The sequence below is a fragment of the Carlito syrichta genome, unplaced genomic scaffold, assembly GCF_000164805.1.
Source record: "Carlito syrichta isolate Samal-C Ts95f unplaced genomic scaffold, Tarsius_syrichta-2.0.1 Scaffold303061, whole genome shotgun sequence".
NCBI classification, from domain to species: domain Eukaryota; kingdom Metazoa; phylum Chordata; class Mammalia; order Primates; family Tarsiidae; genus Carlito; species Carlito syrichta.
In genome coordinates, this window is record NW_007247157.1 from 165,740 (window position 1) to 180,554 (window position 14,815).

At 41.8% G+C, this 14,815-nt stretch overlaps 1 protein-coding gene across 1 annotated transcript in view; it reads left to right on the top strand.

Moving 5' to 3' along the window:
* The first annotated feature begins 4,353 nt into the window (after positions 1–4,353).
* Positions 4,354–14,815, top strand: part of SMAD5 (SMAD family member 5) — a 45,299-nt gene continuing 34,837 nt past the window's right edge. Inside the window, exon 1 of the mRNA XM_008057574.2 lies at positions 4,354–4,471. The gene's annotated coding sequence lies outside the window, so the exon portion shown is untranslated. The remainder of the gene's footprint in view (positions 4,472–14,815) is intronic.

Genomic DNA, 14,815 nt, shown 5'->3' on the forward strand with positions numbered 1-14,815 from the left:
TTCACTCCAAGGCCTGCTTCAGAAAGCCTCTTTGTTTTATGACTCTGGGTGCAAGCAACCCTTTTAATTTTGTGTATTGGATTCCAGCCATACGAGGCCTTCTTTAATGTAGCAGATGGCTGGAGACAGGCGAGCCAGGTTTCTACACTCTACATCAAACTGCCTTCCCTAGAGAGGAGGCTCCTAATTATGTTGCTAAGAAAAAGAGAAGAAAAGAAAACTTAAAATGGACATATTAAACTTATACCAAGTGTAAAGTAATCACTGTCTTAAGCATCTGCAAACCTGTGGATGTCAGGGAAACTTTTGAGAATCTGATGAAAGCTATGGGCTTTTTCAGAAGAAAATTTGTATGTAGGTATATACACAAAAATGTGAACATTAATTCCAGGGGGCTTACAGATTCTCTGATAGATATCTATCTCTGAAGCTTCACAGAGTCTGTGGCTGCCAGATTCCTGTGCTTTGAGTGGAGACAGCTGTCATTTAAAAAATTTTCTTTTTTCAAAACATTATGATATCGACATCTGAGTCGGGTCTGTGGATTATTAAGGAAGTATTTCACACCAGAACATCAAACTTTTACTGGAAAAAATCCTTGCAAATATTGGATAAAAACACTTAAGTGAATTCTCTGGTCAGCAAGGAACCTTGGCCCATTCTGTGAAACATGAAGTTTCTTCTGACAAACATGATGAATTTTTTTCTCTCTGGATCATGGGGTGTGTCTCTGCACATCATTTCTTTGGAGCCTCACTCCTCTCAGAACTTCTCAGTTGAGCTCTGGCTTCTGCACCATTTCCAGTACAAAAGGATTAGGGCAGGGGGCAGTCTGCCAATGAAAGAACATACATAGACTTCTCAAAACTTGGAAAGGAAGCTTTATTTCTTCCAAGAACCCTATCTGGAGGAATTATGCATACTTAGACAATTCTTCTTCTATTTGCCATGATTGCCTGAGGAAGGAGAAGTCTCTGAGATAGCTACCAAGACCCTTTATGGATCTCTGTGGTGTTATTCACTGAGGCTTCCTAGGATGGGTGACTCCTCCTACCATCATTGTATTCTTCCAATTCTCCCAGTAGGGTATGCAGTAGTCATTTAGGGAAAACCTGACTATGGCAAAGTATGGAGTTGAGATATTTATTAAGGATATTCAAACCAAAAACAAATTACTTCAATTATCCTACATTTAAAAATAAAACTTAAAAAATGCAGAAAGACTTTTTTTTTTAAGGACAGGGTCTTTCTCTGTCACCCAGGCTGGAGTGCAGTGGCACTGTCATAGCTCATTGCAGCCTCGAACTCCTGTGCTCACTGTAGCCTTGAATTCCTGGGCACAATTGATTCTCCTGCTTCAGCCTCCCAAGTAGCTAGGACTACAGGTATGTGCCACCATGCTTAGTTCAGAAAGACTTTTAAAATTACTCCAACTTTTTATGTTTCATAATGTCCCACCTTTCCCGAAAACTGCCACCACCTTAGACCTGAAAATTCAAGGTGAGAGTAGGTTACAGGCTAAACATTTAGGCTAATGAATAATTTTAAAAACTACTGAAAACGTTCAAAGAAAAGAACCATTTCCTCCCTAAACATCAACCCAATTAAAGAAAAAATCTATTTTGGGTTTAAATCAGGGTTTCTCAGCTTCAGCACTGTCAACATGTTGAGCTGAATAATATATTCGGCAGTGTCTCTGGTCTCTACACTCCAGATGCCGGTAGCCCCACTCTTCTAGTTGTGACAGTCAAGAATATCTTCAAACATTGCCAAAAGTTTCCTGGGGGTGCAGTCACCCCTGGTTGAGAACTACTGGCCTAAATTATCCAGAAATCGGTTTCTCTACAAGTAAAGTAAAACTGAGCATTGAAGCTGCTTTTTTTCTGATCTTCTTAGTCAGGTGAATGGCTAAACTAAAAAAGCAGTTTGTCTATTTTTATGCCTCACTGACTATGTCTATCTGTTCAGATCATCTTGTTCTACATTTGTTCTTATATCCCACTTGATTGCTTTTGCTTAGTTCATTCTAGGTCTCTGGCAGGCCTGTTGATTGGCTGTTTGATAATCTTTTCTGGCAATGTAGATATTTAGTGATCCTTCTCATTTTCTATACCTTTTGAGGTCTGTGTAATTTATTAGTCTTTGGAAGTCTTCAGCTGTGCTACTAAGATCTCTATTCCCCCTTCTATTTATCATCTTTTCTAACTTAAGACCTAAGTTGAGCTCATGTAGCAACTTGGAGAGGTTGGAATCTCTGGTTGATTCGATCATTATGTGGACATACAGTTCAGGAAGCAACACTGTTGACTTTCAGATTCCATATGTGATTATGAAAAGGAATCCTGTAGTTACAAATTGTTCTTACATATGTGCAGTGACTGCAATTAGCAAATATTTTGTTTTGGAGGCGATTTTACCGGTTAAAGTGAAGAATAGCTGTAGCGTATGAAATATTTAAACCAAATTGTATGTCCTATAATGTTCAACAAAGCACTCTGCAAACATTAGTTCTGTTAAAAAAAAAAAAGGGATCCTCCAAGGCAGGATTATATGCACTTCTGGGAGTTGTAAACCCATGCAGGCTCCAGAAATATGTGCTTTCCAAGGGTTGGAAACTTCTGAATTAACAACAAATAATCAGTGAGTGTGACAAAGAGTTAAAGTACACAGACTTTACTTTCACAAAGTTTATGATGTAGTAAAGAAGTTTAAGATGCAGACCTGAGATTGCAAACTGATGGCCAGCAGGCTAAATTGGGACCATGAATTTGTTTTGTTTGGCTTGTATAGAGTTGGCCTCCAGAATGTCTGAGAGAGAGAGAGAGAGAGAGAGAGAGAGAGAGAGCGCGAGAGAGAGAGAGAAAGGGGGATGGGAGAGGGACAGGAGAGAAGAGAGAGAGAGAGAGAGAGAGAGAGAGAGAGAGAGAAATAAGTTGTTAAACAGATAAAATTGGGATTTTTGCATCAAAATCAAAATTTCCAACTTTTTAAAAAAAATCAGCAAACCTGCCAACACTGGGCCCCTATTCCCACAATTCCCCAAGGTGACAGTTGGCTAGCGTGGAATAGCAATGCCCCCTTTGGTCTCTGGAACCAGGCACTCTCTGGTCCTTCCCCTTGTCCCCCACTTCACTCCCTTACCAGCCCTCTGTCATCATTGGAGATGGCCACCCCTAATGCCGAGACTTCCGGAATGTTTATTTAGTTGCTTCTCCATGGAAACTTCTGCAGCCTGGAGCAAAATAGTAGCTTTTGTGTGTCAGGTGAGATGATCCTGGCTCAGGCCATAGAGGTGTCAGTTGAGGTGTTGTGAAATAGTCAGATTTAGGATATATTTTGAAGGTGGAGTTAATAGGATTTCCTGATGGATTAGATTAGGGGGTAAAACAGGATTCCAATTTTGATTTTTACTTAATTTATTTTAAAAAGAAAACCTACAATGGAATATTGGAAAGCCAGTATTGACCTTTTAAAACAAAAACGAAATTATTTAAAAGCTTTTCCTCACCAGTGCTCTCCAAATCAGTTGCCTATGTGGTACCAATATTATATTCTGGAAAATGGTGACCGTTTGGGGAATTTGGAGGGGGAAAGCATTGAGAGGAGCCCTAGTTACTAAGAAAAGGGAGTTCAGGAGATGGGGTGGAGGATATTAGTCTATGGGTGGCTCTCGTGCACTTCAGCGGCTCCTTCTGTCCAGGGTTCGAGTTCCTACAGGATCTCCCTATCCTCGGAGGTGGAGGGGGTATCTTGAACTGCGGTCGAACTTACTGCACGGACAGTCCTAGTCTTGGAACTCCAGGGCCAGCAAAGGTTCTGAGAGTGCCCTGTGGGAGCAGTCTTTTATGGCTGCACCTAGTGAGAAGCTGTAAGACGTTCAGAAACACGTTTTGAAGCTACTTTTTTGCACAGAAAGACGACTCTCTTCGTTCAGATTTATACTACACAACAGTAAAAGTAGCTACGTCGTATCAGGAGAAGTCTTTGTTTACACTTGACACTTGACTGAAATCTTCATTTGTCCATATCAAGGCCAATTCCTTTATTTTATCATAACGCGTGGTGATCTGGCTAGTGGAGACTACTAGTGGCCATGGTGGCGGTGGTGGGAGCGAGCTGACTCCCACTCTCAGGCCGGGCCAGCGACGCGAACGCCTCCGGCTGATCGGAAGTCGGGGTGTGCGGGCGCCGAGCCAGGCGCGGAGGCTTCCGAACGAGCCGGGCGCGGAGCCTTCCTTCGGCCACCCGGCCAAGAGGCCCTCCCCTCGGTCCCGCAGCGGTCAAGCGGGCTCTGGCGCGCATGCGCAGACCCAGCGGGCGTTCTCCCAGGCTCCCTCCCTCCCTCCCTGCCTCATCCGGGTCCTGGGCGAGCGGGCGCCGTGCGCGTGTCCCGTGGCCGCGCTGCTAATAAAGTTGCAGCGAGGGGAAGCGCTGCGACGGCGCCGGGAGAGCGCGCCCCGCCGGCTCGTGAGTGAGGAAGGGTCCCCGTGCGCGGGCGGGTGGGCCCGGGGGCCACAGGCTCTGTCCCGACGGACTCGGGCCGGGACGGGGGCGTTCGTCCGCGGGCAGAGCGGAAGCGACGGGCCTGCGGGGCGGGAGGTAGGCCGAGTCCTGGCCTGCCGGGGTCCCTGCGGGCGAGGACTGTACGGCCCAGCCGACCGCGGAGGCCTCTCCTGCGGCCCCGGGCGTCCCGAGGCGGGGCGGGAACTGGCCGTGGTCCCAGCCCCGCGTTGCCGCCAGGACTGCGGAGGGAGGTGTTCGGGACGCCCTGGAGAGGATCGCCGGCCCCGCGTCTGTCGGAGGAGCGGCGTGCTCTCCTGCCCCATCGGATGCACCGCCCTCGGTGCACGTCCCGATGGGTTTGCGGGGCTGGTCGAGCCGCCGATCGGCTGCACCGCGAAGCCGTCCAATGGCTCGATGAATCCGTGCCGCCGTCGCTTTGTGTTTCACAGATAAGGATCCACGCTTATCGGCGGGAATTACACTCTGGGCAGTTGTGACCTGCTACTACACCCAGCTGGTAGTTAGACTTGGGTTCCGCCACTTGCAATGTCAGTTTTCACCATTGCAGAGATTTCCACTTCGCGTAAACTACTTCTGTGTGCTGCAAGGAGAATGCCAAAGCAGTGTCTTTTTGCCTTCCCCATATTCAGCCCCTGTTCGGGTCCTTGACTTCAAAATCAGATATTCAGATTCCTATTCCAGCCTCTTCCCCTCCTCCTCCCCCTTTTCCCTCTTCCCCTTTCAGCTGCTGTTATTACGTGGAGTTTGGAGCCTAAGCTTTGAAAACTCCCATGTGGCGCCTGTCTTAAGTCTGAGCATGCTCAGTAGCCAAAACAGATTTTGGTTGCAAAAAGAACTCGGGCGAGGATAGTCAGGGTGTTTGGACGTTTGTCCGCCTCCTAACAGAATGTTCCGATTCTGGTGTTGATGGCACCGGAGAATGGAGCTCCGGCCAGCCCGAAGGTGAGGAATGCCCGAACACCCTGGGCCCGATCTTTATCTTGATTGCGAAGACAATGTTTCCTGACCACTTGTGAAGGTCTGCAGTGGGGGGGACGGGATGTGTGTGTGTGGGGGGGCACTTTTGGCAGCTTGTGCGTTTAAATGGGTGAGGCACTAAATGTATCTTGTTTACCTTATCTTTCTTTGGAAAAAGTTTTGAAGTCTGGTTGGGTTTGTCACATCTTGCCTGTTGCCTAGCATTACCAAAAGTGTTCTTATTTAGCAACAAAGACTGGATAGATGACCTGGCCTCACAGAAGTTGGGAGGAAAGGGCACTTGGGTTGCGTTTTTTAAGATGCTTTTTTAGAACCAGAGTACTTGAATTTCCTTAGAGTATGTGAATTGCCCAAGTGAGTTAGTTTCTAATTTTAATTTGAAAGCTGAAAGGTTGAAAACTTTAGTCCCAGTAGATTTAGTAGTAGTCCAAATAGCTTAAAATTTCTGCTAGATGCCAATGCACTAGTCTGCAGTTGTGGGGGAAACAGTACCTACACTCAGTGTGACAGTTTCACATTCATTGATCTGAATGTTATGAAATTAATGTGTTCCTAATAAGGAGCTATTTGCAGGTCTGTAACAAATTATTTTATAGTCTTTCTTTTACTCCTTTGGTAACTTCTTTTTTTCACTAAGGTGAACCCCCAAATTATAAAAATACAGAAGAGACGATTTAACCAAATTTAACCTTTATAAAGATTGTATATATTATGTTTGGATTTTTCAAATGTAATTTTTGTATATGATTGTGTGATCATTTCTATAGCTTCCTTCTTTCCCTCTACATTGCTGCTCCCTCAGTGGGTACTTTTTACTTACTGTTATTTATTCGTGTGTCTTTGTTACAAGTATCCATTCCCTTCCCTTCAGATCTTAGCTGAACCAGTCAGGAAAAGTTAGATGAACCTTCTCAAGGATTTTCCTCTTAGATTTTAAACACATCCACACGATCTGGTCTAGTTAAAAGGAAGAGAGCAGCAAACTGGAAACAAAGAATAAAATATTTTTGTAGGTTCTGTACAGATATGGTAGTATTATCTGCTTGTCTGGTTCACTGTGGTAGGCGCCACAGAAATGGGTAGATTGATATGTGTTGCATTTCTTTCCCCTCTGGCAAAGTCAGCTATTAATTTCAGTGGGAGACAGTGGCAGAATGTTGTTACTAATGAGGTTTGAATCAGATTGTTGTTTACTGTTGGTTATGTAACATGTTGCTGGGAGTATTATTAAAAGTTGCATTCTGTAGCAAGGTAGAGGCAAGTACATTCTGCTTACTCTCTTCACTGGGTTTTAATTCTTGGCTGAACCTGAAGGCACATTAGACTACAACCATAATTATACCTGGGCAGGCTGTCTGTTTCCTGTTTTCATCGTGAACCCAAACATTATGATTTGCAGGGATGATCTTTTTTGTCCTTTGCGTTAAATAGAGGCAATGTGTTTTCTCTTTCTACTGAAAACAGATTTGTAACTTGGTCAAATCAAAGATTTTAATGTTTTGAAAACAAGACAGTAAAATACTAGTTTTTTATTTCTTAGTATGGTAACTTAGATTGAAATATCATCTAAAAAATCAGTTTTTAACATATTCTGCGATTGTATTTTATGTAAATTTTTAATATTACAATAGTTTGTAGGGTTAAGAAAACTCTTTGTTTATGACTTATCAGTGTTTATTATTACCAGATGTATATGTTGGTTTAGGCAGTGAGCCACACATCTGAGTGAATTTCACAGCTGACTTGAGTACACTGTAGGATATAGGTGTCTTTATTCCCTTGGTTTATCTGTCTTCTCTGTTCTTTTCTAGTCTGTATTTTTCCTCTCTCTCTTTCCCTCTTCCCCCCCCCCCATGTGCTTTGTACTAAGCACATAGTAGAAGAAAACAAAATATTTCTTCAAATGTTACAAACAACTGTATCCTGTGGCTTGCGATTCTACATATAGGTTCAAAGACTCTGGAGAAGATTCTTTTTTATAGGGACACTAATAGCCTGAGGAATGACTCTTACTTCCACCAGTCTGGATAGTCTAGAGAAAAGAGTATCTGGGAAGGTAGGACCCAAGAAAGTTGGGATGTATAGATATAGGATGTTTTCCCATCAAAGAAGATGATGGAAGACCCCAGAAGCTGACTCAAGTCTTTTTACACCTTGTTTTCCCATTTCTGAAGTTAATAGAGTAGTAATAATTAGAATTTTCAGTGCTGCCCACTTCATTGCCATTGTTACACACCCTTTACTTCTAACCAGAACTCTGAATCTGAGAGGTATGCTTACTAAATAGAAGGTCAAGATTTAGAATTCTTTTGGAAGAATTGCTGAAAACTAGATTGTTGTTGGAACCAGCTAATATCTCAGTATCATATTCTAACAGCTTTTATTGTTTTACAATTTGAAAAGACGGAGTAATTACAGAGTTCTTAGGTTTTTTGTAAATAATAAGCTAGTTCTCAGCTCCTTATTTAGTTTGGTATTTTTTTGCCTTGGGCAGCTAAGTGGGGAGGTTTTTGACTCAATTTTAGTAGAGTGGTGCTTTCAGTGACTTTTCTTCCTTCCTTGCTGTATCCTAACTTGGTTGAGATAATATTTTGGAAGAAAAAGTTCTTTATTAAGACAGTTCTATGTGTATAATACTATAATTGTACTGAAATTCCCTTTTGGAAGCTAGTTGTTAAAGTACATTTTGTAAATAGGTTTTACTCTTGAATCTTTTGGAATCCCAGTCTGCATATAGATGTATATGTAATTTATAGACTGGGACTTGAAAATGATTTGACCTGTTGTGGTAAGATTTTAACTGTGTTTTTCCTTTTGGTTTCCATATTTGTTGTTTTGTTATATGGAAAATAGAAAAAACTAGTGTCCCTTTCCCGCCTTTTCTCTGAGCATAGTGACTAGAGTCTTGGATGTTAAGTTTAAGTCTTGCCATACACTTTCAAATATAACTATGATCTCAGAATATGGCTGGTACTTTCAAGGCAAGTTTTGTTTTGTTCAGTTTTGTTTTGTGATGTGTTAGGATCTGTCTAGCATCCTATCTGCTAGGCTGTATTTCTTGAGATCTAGTTATTCTGGTTTGTGTGTTCCAGGAAGAGGGGGTACTGCAAAAATATTTAAAGCCAGTTTTCTGTTTTCTTCTCCCTTAATCACATCTTCCTTCCCACTCAAGTAGTTTCTACTTAACTCATTGACCATTTCTGACTCTTTGGAGTTGCAAGTGTAAATTAAATGAACGATGGCTAGAACTGAATAGGCAACCAGAGCCATATTTATTCTCTTCTAAGTAGGGAACTTGAACTCTGGGGTGCATATGAGCTATCTGGAGAACATCTTCATAATACATTGGAATATATGTTGTATATACACATTAGCTCTTTGTGCTCCTGAGACACATTTTGCAGACATGATTTGGATGATATTAGTACTTGAGGATTTTATAATTTAAAGAAAAGCGCTGTAAAGATTGACCAGCTCTGTGTCTATTCCTGTGCCTACAAGCCTGTACAAGCATATTCAAACACATCTGGTAGCAACGGAGGATATCTTGCAGGCCCTGTGGGGGTGAGTGATACTTCTTGATCAGGCTCTGCTTAATTAGAGGACTTTAGAGGAGCAGGTGAAGCTTAAGGAGTGATTAAAAACTAGGAAACAAAAGTCTGGATGTGGGAGATAAAACAAAAAGTTGAGAATTTGGTAGGCACAAAAGAGAATAGAAAAGAAGATTATGCTGTGAGAAGTGTCAGGAATCATGAATTCAACTCCGGAAGGATTTTGAGATTCACCGAGAAGTTCTGATGTCTTTAGAAGTTGGAGCCACAATTGAGGAAAATGGTAATTTAAGTGTTTCTCTAGGAAATTAATTTTGATTCTCATATGATGGTATCCTCCTTCTTGATAAATTATTTGTATGTAAATTATAAATTCATAAAGAAAAGGATTTTTGAATCTAGTAGAGAGGTGGGCAAACTTGCTTTCAGTTTCTTTCTTTTCTCTGCCTCCGATTGTGAATGTGGTTTACACGTTTTGTAGTAATTGTACACCTGCATATAGATTTGGTTTAATGGTGGTGGTGGTTGTCTACTCTTGTTGACACATGGTGACTGCTGTTGATATTAGATCCACAGGGTAAGAGATTTTTAAGTCTTTACCTCCACAACCTCCCTTCCACTCCCCCAAGTTACCCTTAGATTTATGTATATAAGTGGCTTTCTTCCATTGCAGGTGATTCTGAGCATCGTGGTTTCCAAACCGGCTGCATCACCTGGGATTCTTGTTAAGAATGTGGGAGGTAGGGACCTATTCCCTAGCCTAATGAATCTGAATTTTGAAGGATAGTTTTGAAGATTTGTTTCTTTAAAACCCTCACCGGTAATTCTTTTGTACAGGTTAGGCTTAGATGATGGTGGGTTTTGACCTATGTGGGCATTTATTTGCATGGGATGATGTGCTTAGGAGATTTTAGCTGACAGTGTTAGGAAAAACTTAGGGAATTGGTTTGCCTGCCTTTTATTTTGGATTGAAGCTATTGTAGAGATGTTGGAGCAGAAAATCAAGGCGTTACTGCTGTGAATTTACTGTAGAAGTCTGGATATGAGCTGTATGGGCTGTGTGTGTGCTTGTATGTGTGTGTCTGTCTGTCGTGGGAAGGGTATTAAAGTTGGTTTGTATGTTTATGAGAATTGATCAGGTTGTTCTACTTAAGTAGCTTGAAGTAAGAATGAGTCCTTTGGATTATTGATATTAGTATGACTTTATTTTAAATGAAAGCTTTGTGCAACTTATCAACATTTTATTCATACGTTTAACATATATAAAATTTAACTCTGGTTCTTTAACATTTTATCAGCATTTCCCAAATCAGTTGCTGATGAACCCCATGGAATCATTGTTGACTCTGCTGTTCTCACACACCCCATATCTTTTTCATCAGGAAACCTATTGTTTCTCATGTCTGCGTCTCACCACACCATTGCTATCACTCAGTGTAAGCCATCATCATCTCACCTAGATGACTGCAACTTTGAACTGGTCTCCCTGCTTTTTACCCTTGCTGTCCACTCCTCCCCCTACTTATTCTCAACACATCAGCCGGAATAATTCTTTAGTAATATAAACCAGAAAATGTCATGTCTCCACTCTGAGCTCTCCACTGGGTCTTCATTTTACTTAGAGTACTATAAAAGCTAAAGTTGCTTTTATAGTAGGCATGCTATTCTGGATTTCTCCCCTTTTTGACCCCATTTCTTACCTTCTCCCCTTGTTCATTTTATTCTCAGGCTATGCTGGTCTTCCAGCTCGTTGAGTAAGCCAGGTGTGCTCCCTCCTTAGACTCTTTGCGCTACCTGTTGTCTTTGCCTGTGATGGTTTCCTCCCCACCCAGATATCTCCATGGTGGCTTACTGTCTTATTTCCTTAAAATTTTTACTAAGTTGGCACCTTCTCTGTGAGGCCTAGCCCAACCACCCTATTTAAAATTACACTTCAGCCGGGCTCGGTGGCTCAGCCTGTAATCCCGCGCCTTTGGGAGGCTGAGGTGAGTGGATTGCCTGAGTCCGCGGGTTCGAGACCCGCCTGGGCAGCGAGACCTCATCTCTACAATAAATCAAAAAACCAGCTGGGCGTGGTAGCGCATGCCTGTAATTCCGGCTACTTGGAAGGCTGAGGTGGAAGGATCGCCGGAGCCCAGCAGGTCGAGGCTGCGGTGGCTGGGAGCGGCCACTGCACTCCAGTCTGGGTGACAGAGTGAGACTCCAACTCAAAAAATAAAATAAAATGAATAAAAAATAAAATTACACTTCTCTCCCAGGACTTCCCATCTACCTTCCTCTGCTTAATTTTTCTCCATAACACTTTTCTCCTAACAGACATACCACTTAATATATTTTGTCTTCCTTTCTCTGCTGGAGTGTAAGCTAGATGAGGACAAAAGTTTTAATCCCTTTTATTTGCTTCTATATCCCCAGCCCTTAGAATACTAATTCAATAAATAGTCTCTTAAATGAATGACTTAAATGAATTTAGCACATTATCTCAATATGCATGGTACTGTCTTTTAAAGATTACATTCTAGTGGGAGGGGTAACATCAAGTAAATGAATAGATTATTACAAATTAGTTAATATAGTGAAGGAAATGAACATACTATTGGATTAGAGACTAGGGGAAATCTACTTTATGTAGGATTATGACTGATTGGGGAAGTTGTCCGAGATGATAGCTAAAGCTGATACTTGAATGATAGAGCTAGAAATTAGTGGTTGGGTCTTGAGGAAATTGGTACAGGCAGAAAATAGTATTTGTAAAATCTGCGGTTCAAAAGACATCCCCGTACAAGAAGATAAATGCTTCTGAAAAATGAATTATTACTTATATTTATTGGGAGTGGGAATAGTGTTTCTAGTGTTTCATTTCATTGTTTTGATGAGCAACATCTCATTTGTAGAAAGAGGACACACTATGAAAAGTGCTAGTTAGCTGGATTAGATGCCCTTCCTCTGTCCTTCTGTGTTCCTATAATACCTTGAGCTCACTGTATTTACATATAGTGGTATAATTTGGTATCTGACATGCTAGATTATCTCAAAGGAGATTCTGTACTCTTTGTATTTTTGTTATTCCCACTGCTTATTCATATAGTACCCTTGTATTGGTCTTAGAAAAAGGCATCCTCATTTATTTATTCCTTCATTTTTGCATAGTCTTGGTAAACCCCTGCAGGCAGTGCAATGTCTGGTAGATAGTAGATGCTCAAAAAGTGTTTAATGATTTCATGACTGTTGATAGTGGCGAAATCAGTTAGTACATATGTACTTTCAGAAGTAGTTACAGTGTATGATAATCATTTCTGTTTTCCTGTTAACTTACCTCGAGTATTGTAGTTATGTATTTGTCCTTAGTTTCTGATAGATTTTTCTTAAATTAATTTCAATCTCCAAATTTGTATAACCCTAAATATATTGGAGGGGATTCTTTTGAAATATAAACGACTCTTGATAATGTGAATCTGCACTTTTGTTTTGAAATCTAATTTTTTCCTCTGACTTTACAAGAAATATGCTTATTTTAAAAAATAGAGAATTGTGGCCAGGCTCGGTGGCTCAGCCTGTAATCTCAGTGCTTTGGGAGGCTGAGGTGAGTGGATTGCCTGAGCCCGAGGATTCAAGACCAGCCCGGGCAACTTGGTGAGACCTCGTGTCTACAGTAAATCAAAAACTAGCCAGGCGTGGTAGCGTGCGCCTGTAGTTCTGGCTACGTGGAAGACTGAGGTGGAAGGATCGCTGGAGCCTAGCAGGTCGATCCTGGGGTGGCTGTGAGTGTGCCACTGCACTCCAACCCAGGCTACAGAGTGAGACTCCAACTCAAAAAAAAAAGAGAAAAAAATTGTGTGAAGCAGAAAGTGAAAAATACTCCTAGCCCCATCCCCAGAACTAATATCCTTTTGCAAGGTCTCTGTGCACATTCCCTTTCATTCATTAAACAAACATTTGTTGGGCATATGTATTACTAGGCTTACAACAGTAAGTGAAAACAGATACAGCTGTTCTACGGAGCCATGAGAAGAATATACATTCTGGGGAGCAGATTGGACAGATCAATGTAAAAACATAGGCATGGTAAGTGCTACAAAATAGAGGCATGGGTTGCAGTAAGTGTATAATAGGTGCATTTCACCTAGCCAGGAAGGTCTGGGAAGACGTCCCTGAAGAAGGGATGCTTGAACTAAAAGAGAAGTGAGGGATGTGTTTGTATGTTTTATAATGTGTATTCTCTTATAGTACATGACATCTCTTAGTTTTACAAAGTTTTCATTTATGGCTGAGGTACTACTGCATTTCTTTGGATTTTTGGGTGACATTCGGTGTTCAGTCAGTAGTTGCAGTTTTTAGAAGAGTTTCAGGGAGTCTCACATACACAGAAATTCGTAAATTTTATCTTGGGTTTCTTTCTAGCACTAAGGTCATTTTTCTAAGAAATGACAAAATACACTAATAAAGGGATATTATCAAGTCAGGTTTTTATAAACCAGAGATACACTATAAAAGGCCAAGATAATAGCAGATAATGTGTTCATAGTTGTTAAGGCCCTCCAATTTCTAATGTAAGAAGTAGCACACATTCCTGATCTGCTCAATTACTGACGCTTTGTGCTTGCTGTACAGTAGGTTTTTTTTTTTTTAACTCTGTTTTAATACCCTGTTTCTGTTGACTGTCGTATGGTAATAAATCTGTCATAAAACTAAGTGATGTGCTAAATGGCATATGAAGCTTTTTATAGCCCTTTCTCTTTTTTTTCATTACTCTCTAAGATCTTTGAGATTATGGGTTGTGCCTTTTTTTTTTTTTGAGTTGGAGTCTCACTCTGTCGCCCAGACTGGAGTGCAGTGGCCGCTCCCGACCACCACAGCCTTGACTGCTGGGCTCCGGCGATCCTCCCGCCTCAGCCTTCCGAGTAGCCGGAATTACAGGCATGCGCTACCACGCCCGGCTGATTTTTTGATTTATTGTAGAGATGAGGTCTCGCTGCCCAGGCGGGTCTCGAACCCGCGGACTCAGGCAATCCACTCACCTCAGCCTCCCAAAGGCGCGGGATTACAGGCTAAGCCACTGAGCCCGGCTTGGGTTGTGCTTTTTAAGTCTGAGTTCCTAGCATGGAGTATTCCTGACATACACTAGTAGACACCCAATAAATTTTGAATAAGTCAAGTATCCACTGTCACAGGTTCAACCCTCACTTCTATTCACATGACATTACAAAATCTACATTTTTTCCATCTCTCTTAAGCTTTAATTTCACATCTTCTTGGATGTATGCCAGTGCTGTGCCCTTATACCCCTCCATTTTCACCTTCTTGCCTCAGTTGATCCAAAACTAGAATTCCCCTTCTATTTATATTTTGATGTCTTCATTGTTCAGGTTTTAAACCTTATCCTTTGTAGCTTGGCTCCTGTTTCTGTTCTAGTTGGTCATCAAGTTCTATTGAGTGTTTATTTGTGATGTCCTTCATGTCTCTTCCTTTTCTATCTCTACTGCAATCACTGCCCTGGCCTTTGTACTGTCATCATGGTGTGTGTGTTGCTCTCATAGTTGGCTTACTACCATATTTTCTATCTATGCTATTTGCCCTGCTAGTTAGTCTCTTTTTTTTTTTTTTTGAGTTGGAGTCTCACTCTGTCACCCAGACTGGAGTGCAGTGGCTGCTCCCGGCCACCACAACCTCAACCTGCTGAGCTCCGGCGATCCTTCCGCCTCAGCCTTCCAAGTAACCGGAATTACAGGCATGCGCTACCACGCCCGCTGATTTTTGATTTA